The 8266-nt window shown below is 38.9% G+C and overlaps 1 pseudogene; it reads right to left on the bottom strand.

Annotated features, from left to right (window-relative positions):
- LOC109490151 overlaps positions 1-5071 on the bottom strand; it is a 20769-nt pseudogene extending 15698 nt beyond the window's left edge.
- Positions 5072-8266: the final 3195 nt, after the last annotated feature.

Raw genomic sequence — 8266 nt, 5'->3', positions numbered from 1 at the left:
TGTGTATTAAGTTTGAGAAGTTCTTTGTAGATCTTGGATACCAGTCTTTTATCTGTAGTGTCATTTGCAAACAGCTTCTCCCATTCCGTGGGCTGTCTCTTAGTTTTTTTTACTGTTTCCTTGGCTGTGCACAAGCTTTTTATCTTGATGAAGTCCCACAAGTTCATTTTTTTCTTTTGTTTCTCTTGCTTTTGGAGATGTGTCATGAAAAAAGTAGCTNTTTTCTTTTGTTTCTCTTGCTTTTGGAGATGTGTCATGAAAAAAGTAGCTGTGGCTGATGTCAAAGAGGTTGCAGCCTATGTTCTCCTCTAGGATTTTGATGGATTCCTGTCTCACATCGAGGTTTTTCATCCATTTGGAGTTTATCTCTGTGTATGGTGTGAGAGAGTGGTCAAGCTTCATTCTTTTGCATATAGCCGTCCAATTTTCCCAGCACCACTTATTGAAGAGAGTGTCTTTTTTCCACTGGATGTTTTTTCCTGCTTTGTCAAAGATTAGTTGACCATAGAGCCAAGGGTCCATTTCTGGAGTCTCTATTCTGTTCCATTGGTCTATGTGTCTGTTTTTGTGCCAGTACCATGCTGTCTTTGTGATCACAGCTTTGTAGTATAGCTCGAAATCTGGCAACGTGATGCCCCCGGCTTTGTGTTTCCTTTTCAACAATTCCTTGGCGATTCGGAGCCTTTTCTGGTTCCACATAAATTTAAGGGCTATTTGCTCCAGTTCTTTGAAAAATGTCATTTGTATTTTGATCGGATGGCATTGAAAGTGTAGATTGCTCTGGGTAGCATGGACATTTTAACTATGTTTGTTCTTCTGTTCCATGAGCATAGAATATTTTTCCATCTTTTTGTGTCTTCTTCAAGGTACGTTCTTAAAATCAGATACGAATTAGAGACCAGATATCCTATTTTATGTCTTTGTATCCCCCCACAATGTCTTAACAGTCGATTTTGGAGAAATGTAAATGAATGAGTGGTCAGAAAAACCAATGGAGTTAAGACAGAGGTGTGGAGACAGAGGAAAAAGGAAATGTGAAGAAGGGAAAAATCTCTTTCATTAGTGAGAGCAGGGTTTCTCTACCTCAGCACTATTGACGATTTGCGCAGGAATTTTTTTTTGCGGGGGGGGGGCATGTGCTACCCTGCACATTGTAGGGTGTTTAGAAGTGTCCCTGGCCTCTATCCACTCGCTGCCACTAGTGACAGCCAAACACATCTCCAAACATTGCCAAATGTCTCTAAGTGGCAGATTTTGGGGGAACACTGGGGGTCAGGAAGTAGGGCAAAATCACCCCCGGTTTAGAACTACTGATCCAGAGAATCAATTTCCTTTAACCATAGAAACTGGGAATAATTAGAGTTCTTTTAATATATATGAGGCAGTATATACATACAGAGTCATATTGCAGATAACATTAATATTAAGAAATTTCAGCTCTAAAATTATTTTACATATGTCAAATTACAGAATCCAGATTGTATGAAAGTATATCATTATAAACTTTGATATGCTTCTTACAACTATTCTTCTAATTAAAGTCAGATATATAAGAAACACCATAGCTAATTTGGGATAGACGTCCAATGCAGACATTTGTATTTAGTATTGTATTTAAACCTTTCTCACTCTCCCTAGTGGCAATATGGTTAAAATAGAATACAAACCCAGTGAGAGAAGGGAACATGTCTTTATTTTACATGAGTGCAAACCCAGTTGATACAATGGTGCTGGGCATAAGAGAGGCACTCAACATATGCTAACTGGATGAGTAGATGGATGGATGGATGGATGGATGGATGGATGGATGGAGGAAGGAAGGAATACAGCTTCTCTTTCCCAAATTCACTGCTGAGGATTCTCTTATGTGTTGACTGAGCCCAAATATTAAGATTGAATCTGATCTGTATTATTGAGGATTATTATAAGGTGCAATATGAACATTTTGTAGGATTTTAGTTTTCCATCTATGTATGAAATTTACAATATTTCAAGTTCCTTCTGCAGTTGTTTATTCAATAATTACTTTAAGCAATCTTTTTGTAAGTGAAGAAGCAAAAGCATTTGGGTAATCTCTCCTCCTTCCAATGGTGGTATGCCTGGTCAGTCAACAGGATGCTAAAAAATACAAGCAAGTTTATTTATTAAAAAATACAGTCACAATTTACAAACTACTCTCCTTCAAGAATTGAAATCCAAAGAAATGAAATGAGCTTAGAAATATACGTTATACTATGTAACATTACTTCCTGATAAATTGTGATACATGAAATCATTTTTGTAGTTCAAAAATTGCCAAATATGGCAACTTCATATGATTCAACTTAACAGATACTAAAATGACATGTACAGGGAGAGAAAAAAACGAAAAACAAAAAAACATCTACCTTTGGAGGATAGACCAGATAACATCAAATGTCAGCACAGGGCCACATGTTTTTAGGGGGTTTTCTCAGCATTACCTATGAACTCACCTACAGGGAAGATCATGACTGCATCTGAAGATGGCCCAGATGCCTTGATATGAAATTCACATCGGGACTTCTGGGGAAGATGATGGAGTAGGGAGACCCTAAGCTCACCTAATCCCACAGATACAACTAGATAACAGCCACATCAGTGTAAATAGTCTAGAAAATGACCCAAAGACTGGGAGAAAAGGCTCTCCACAGTTAAATGTAGAAATGAGGCTGGACCAAGGAGGTTAGAAAGGGTAGAGATGCAGTCAGAAGCAGTCAGAAAATAAATGGACCCATGGGACTGTCTATAAGAGGGAAGGATGCTGCAGGTGCAGAAAGGGGAGAGAAACAGACCCTCACACCAAGATAAATGCCCACATTTGGCTTTAAAAACTAGAGGGGTTGAATTTCATGAGTTCTTACAATCAGCAGGGCTTAACACCTGGAACTTAAAAAATCAACATACTCCTAGGAAAGCCAGGAGGGCAAGAGGAAACTGAGTCCCTGCCCTTAAAGAGAGAGCCCCATGGAGATACAGATTAGAAGCAGCAGTTTGAAAATGCCTGGAGGGAGATTTGTTTGCAGGAGGGGCAGAGATCTTAGGGAGGCTTTTCCAGGAACAAAGGAGTTGGTGGGCACCATTTCCCTCCCCTGCCTACAGCATAAACACAAGGACACCTGTGGGCACCAGCCCAGTGCCAACATTTGCTACCTCACTTGCTAACAGTGCAGCATTCTCCTGCTCATCCCTGCGTTCTCCTGTGGGTATTTACCCAAAGAATAAGAGAACACTAATTCAAAGATCTATGCTCCTCTATGTTTACTGAAGCATGATTTATAACAGCCAAATTAGTGAAGCAGCCCAAATGTCTATCAACAGATGAATGGATAATGAAGATGTGGTACACCCACACACACACTCACACTCACACACATGCACACACACTGGAATATTAATCAACCATACAAAGGATGAAATCTTGGCCATTTACAACAACATGGATGGATCTGGAGAGTATAATGCTAAGTGAAATAGGTCAGCCAGAGAAAGAGTATGATTTTACTCATATGGGGAATCTAAGAAACAAACAGAGAAAAAAAGAAAAGAGACAAACCAAAAACCAGATTCTTCACTATAGAGAACATACCAACGGTTACCAGAGGGGAGGTGGATGGGGTGATGGGTAAAATAGGTGAAACAGGTGAAGGGGATTAAGAGTACACTTCTCATGATGAGCACTGAGTACTGTATAGAATTGCTGAATCAGTATATTGTACATCTGACACTAATATAACACTGTATGTTAACTATACTGGAATTTAAAAAAGAATGAATGAATGAATGAATGAATGAATGAATAAATAAATAAATAAATAAATAAGGCTAAAAAAGAAAAATTAATGAAATTTACATTGTGATAAATCTATTCCCTCTTTTGTTTTCCACTCCTTTTCCCCAGTTTATACACAACTCGTTAACTATTCACATTGTTCATGGATTAACGAATAGAAATACTGGAGAGAAAATTCACTGTAGAACTCAGCAGAAAATACTTCTTTTTCTCACACTACACTTGAAATGATGTATCTATGACACATTTTGATTTGTTTTGGTTTTCATCTTTGGGTTTTGGTAGAACCATAGGCATTTGCCTGTCTCCAAAGAAAATGCTTTATAAAGCACGTTGTCTCTGAAAAAAATTCTTATAGAAGTGTGAGGTACTAGTGAAATTAATTCTTTTGGGATATATTTGACAGGGAAATTACTTTACATTGAAGTTGAATATGGTTATTTATTCCATAAGGATTTATTTATTTTCTAAGTCTGAGGGATTTACTTTCTACTTAGAGTTTTATGAACAACCTAAATAGTAAACTTATTAATAAAACTACAAACAAACCAAAAAATCACAACAAAACAGAATCCCTACTACCAACTAAGTAAGAAAGGTGATTACATATCATTTCCTGCCAAAATTAGGAACAAGGCATTCTTAAATGGTAACAATGGATGGATCTGAGTTTTGAAAACTGTAAACATTACAAGAGACATCTTAGTGATTGCCCTCTAAAAAACTGATACTGCTAGTGACTGATTAATAATTGATTATAATGTCATGTTCAACTTTCTTCATGATGCTATATTGAGCCCAATAAAATTTAGTCCTACTCATCGATACCTCAGTTCTTCACGCTTTCAGATACTCTCCAAAGACAGAAATACAAATTTCCAGTTATAAAATAAATAAGTCATGAGAAATGTAATGCAAAGCATGGAGAATATAGTCAATAATATTGCATTAACTTTGTATAGTGACAGATGGTAACTAGACTTATTGTGGTGATCATTCATCAATGTATACAAATGTGCAATCACTATGTTGTACACCTGAAACTAATATAATACTGTGTGTCAATTACACCTCAATAATAATAACGATAATAAAAGACAGCCAGATCTTGTAGTTTTATAGCTCTCCCTAGAAAATTGGGATAACACTGGGAAACTCAGTAGCACTGATATAGAGTGTGTAATTACTTGGACTTTTGTCTTCTACTCTAGGTGGCATGGCTCTTGCTAATGCTGCATAGCCTTCAGAATTTGAAGGCATATTTGCCCATTTCATCACACCTCATTTTGCTGTGTTGTGAGATATTTTGGGCAGTGGTATATAGCTGTGGTTCTCCAAGTATGGCCCAACCAGCAGCAGCATCACCACTTGGCAGTTCATTAGAAATGCAACTTCTTGGACCCCACTGCAGACTTCCTGAATAAAAATCTGGAGGTGGGGGCACCTGGGTGGCTCCGTCGGTTAAGCACCTGCCTTCGGCTCAGGTCATGATCCCAGGGTCCTGGGATCGAGCCCCGAGTCAGGCTCCCTGCTCAGGAGGGAAGTCTGCTTCTCCCACTTCCTCTCCCTCTGTCCCTGCTCCTGTGCGCTCTCTCACTCTCACATTCACGCTCTCAAATAAATAAATATAATCTTTAAAAAAAAATCTGGAGGTGGCACCCAGCAATCTGTATTTTAACAAGCCCTCTGAATGATTCTGATGCTCACTAGCATTTGAGAATCACTGTATTGGATTGTATCTTGGAGAAAAAGCTTTTTTGTCCACTCGTACCAAAAATTTTAATTTATCAATGAGTCAGGATTTTCTTATTCTTTTGTCTTATTCTATAAGACATCTGTTTGATTAGGGTAACTGGATGGGAAAACAGGAGTCTGTGTAGAGGCCCTTCCTGCTCAACAATGTAGGTTTGATTCAATGAGTCAATTTCTCACTCGTATATAAGGGAAATTTTATAGTCTTAAAAAACTCTAAAAAAGCAGACAGCCCTACTCTAAATCAAGCACAGGAAAGACCTTTTGTAGCAGTTACCTGTCCATGACATTTTTTTATGTTTCAGCTTCCAAAAGTATATGTAATTCAGCAGAATATTAGGATAAAGTGAGTAACTATAGTGTGTTGGTTTTGTAAATGAAGACTGGAAAAATACAGATTTATTTTGTTTTGTTTTTTAGCTAAGCCATTTAATTGAGGAAAAAATAGGCTTTAGGGAATGGTCAGGCAAAGGAAATACTGGAACAAAGAAAACTGAGTTATTTGTATAAGAAAAGCAAACTTTTAGGGGGCACCTGGGTGGCATAGCGGTTAAGCGTCTGCCTTCGGCTCAGGGCGTGATCCCGGTGTTATGGGATCGAGCCCCACATCAGGCTCCTCCGCTATGAGCCTGCTTCTTCCTCTCCCACTCCCCCTGCTTGTGTTCCCTCTCTCGCTGGCTATCTCTAACTCTGTTGAATAAATAAATAAAATCTTTAAAAAAAAAAAAAAGAAAAGCAAACTTTTAGAAACAGTCCAGAAGGAAGGAGTGATGCCCAGAGAGTAGAGAGCACAAAACCTAGCTATAAGAGGACACAGGGAGCGAAGGAGAGAGAGATGGCCAATGAAAAAGCCATAGTGGCAAGTCTGACCAAAGCAAAGGGACATCTAATATATATCCAACTGAAAGTTATCTGCCATGCTCCACCGTGCTGTATTCCCCTCCAGAATTCTCAAACTGTGGTGGACAGGCTATAGAGTGGTCCCCACATGAGCCCTGCCTCTTTATGCTCATGCCATCACATTGGTGACTTGTGACTTGCTTCTAATAGAACACAGCAAAGCTGATAGGATTTATCCAATCCTGTGTACGTGATTATGAACCTGCTTTGCAGCACCTGCTTTGCTGAGTCTTTCTCTTTCCCTCTGCCTTTGAAGAAGCAAGCTGCCCTGTTGGAAGCTGGCTGTGTTGGGAGACCCATGTGGTAAAGAACTGTGAGAGGCTCTAGATCTTGAGGGTGGCCTCCAACAGAAAGCCGGCAAGAAACAGTATCCTCAGTGCTGCCGCTGTAAGGAACTGGACCCTGCTAACAAACCCAGTGAGCCTGGAAGCAGATCCTTCCCCAGGAGAGCCTCAAATGAAACCAGAGCCCTGGCCAACACCATGATTGCAGTCAGTGAGATTCTTAAGCAGAGAACCCAGCAAAGTCATGCATGTACTCCTGACCCACAGATATTGTGAGATAATAAATGTGTATTATTTTAAGCCACTAAATTTGTGGTAATTTGCACACAACAATAGATAGCTAATACTTGAACCGTCAGTGAAGCTTGCTACACTTGACCTGGATTTGGGGAATGAGAAAATGAAAGCAAAACAATTGAACTTGAATCTGATAAGTGTAAAGATTTAACTACCACTTTCTAGAAGATACATGGTGTAGAGAAACACATTTGAAAAAGTACCACTGGGATGCAATCAGCAAAATCCAGACCAACAAAAAACTCATGGGGGCAAAACCAACTATCAAAAGCAAAAATCATTCATTGCAAACAATCTGAAAAACAAAAAATAAGAAAGAAGGCTGGAGGTTTTAAAAATATTTAAGAACCTTGTAACCTTACAACAAAATGCATCCACTTTATTTTCATTCTTGATGCAAACACAGTTAAAAATACAAAAGGCAATTGTGAACATTTGAAGACAGACTGGATATTTTAGAATGTTAAGAAATTGCTGTTAGTTTTAGTGAATGAGATAGTGGCACTGTGATGGGTTAAAAAAGTCTTTAACTGTTAGATGTGTAAAATAAAATACAGTAAATTAAATTATATGGCTTGGTTCAAAATAATATACTGAGGACAGAGAATGGGGTAGGAGGGAATTATACAGATAAACAACTTTGACCATTCTTTGATAATTCTTTAAGCTGGAGGATGGGTCAGTGGGAGTTCATTATATTATTCTCTTTACTTTTGCATATCCTTGAAATTTTATATAATAAAAAGTGATTTTGGTTTTCTTTTTAAATGGAGGAATCCATGGAAGCATGCACAAGTCAGGTTTATTTGAGAGCCGTGGAGCTGTGGTACAAACGCACCGAGGATTGAACAGGAGGCCAGCCTCATTTCCCCGACCAGCAGCTTCCAAGAGGGATGTGCAAGATGATCTTCTGGGGTATGAAAAGAAATGATCAGAACTTCCATTTGTACCAGAAGACCTCAGTTCTTCCCTACTATGAATGTCCTCTACTATTCACACAGAACATGTCACTTCTGATGCTTCCAGTCATCAAATGTGTGGGGAATTTCCCCCTCACCAAGCACATCTCTGTGACACCAGCTGGGTGTCTTGTAATTTAACTTAATTCCAATACCGTCTATGTGGAGATAGTGTTAGATCTCACAGGCTGGGGCTCAGTCCCACAAGATGGCCTCCGCTTCAGATGGGAGACACATGGCCAGGTTGCACCTGTACTTCTGAC

This window comes from Ailuropoda melanoleuca, chromosome 9 (assembly GCF_002007445.2).
Source record: "Ailuropoda melanoleuca isolate Jingjing chromosome 9, ASM200744v2, whole genome shotgun sequence".
Classification (NCBI taxonomy): domain Eukaryota; kingdom Metazoa; phylum Chordata; class Mammalia; order Carnivora; family Ursidae; genus Ailuropoda; species Ailuropoda melanoleuca.
The sequence above is the reverse complement of the archived record's forward strand: the minus strand, read 5'-3'. Positions and strand labels throughout refer to the sequence as shown.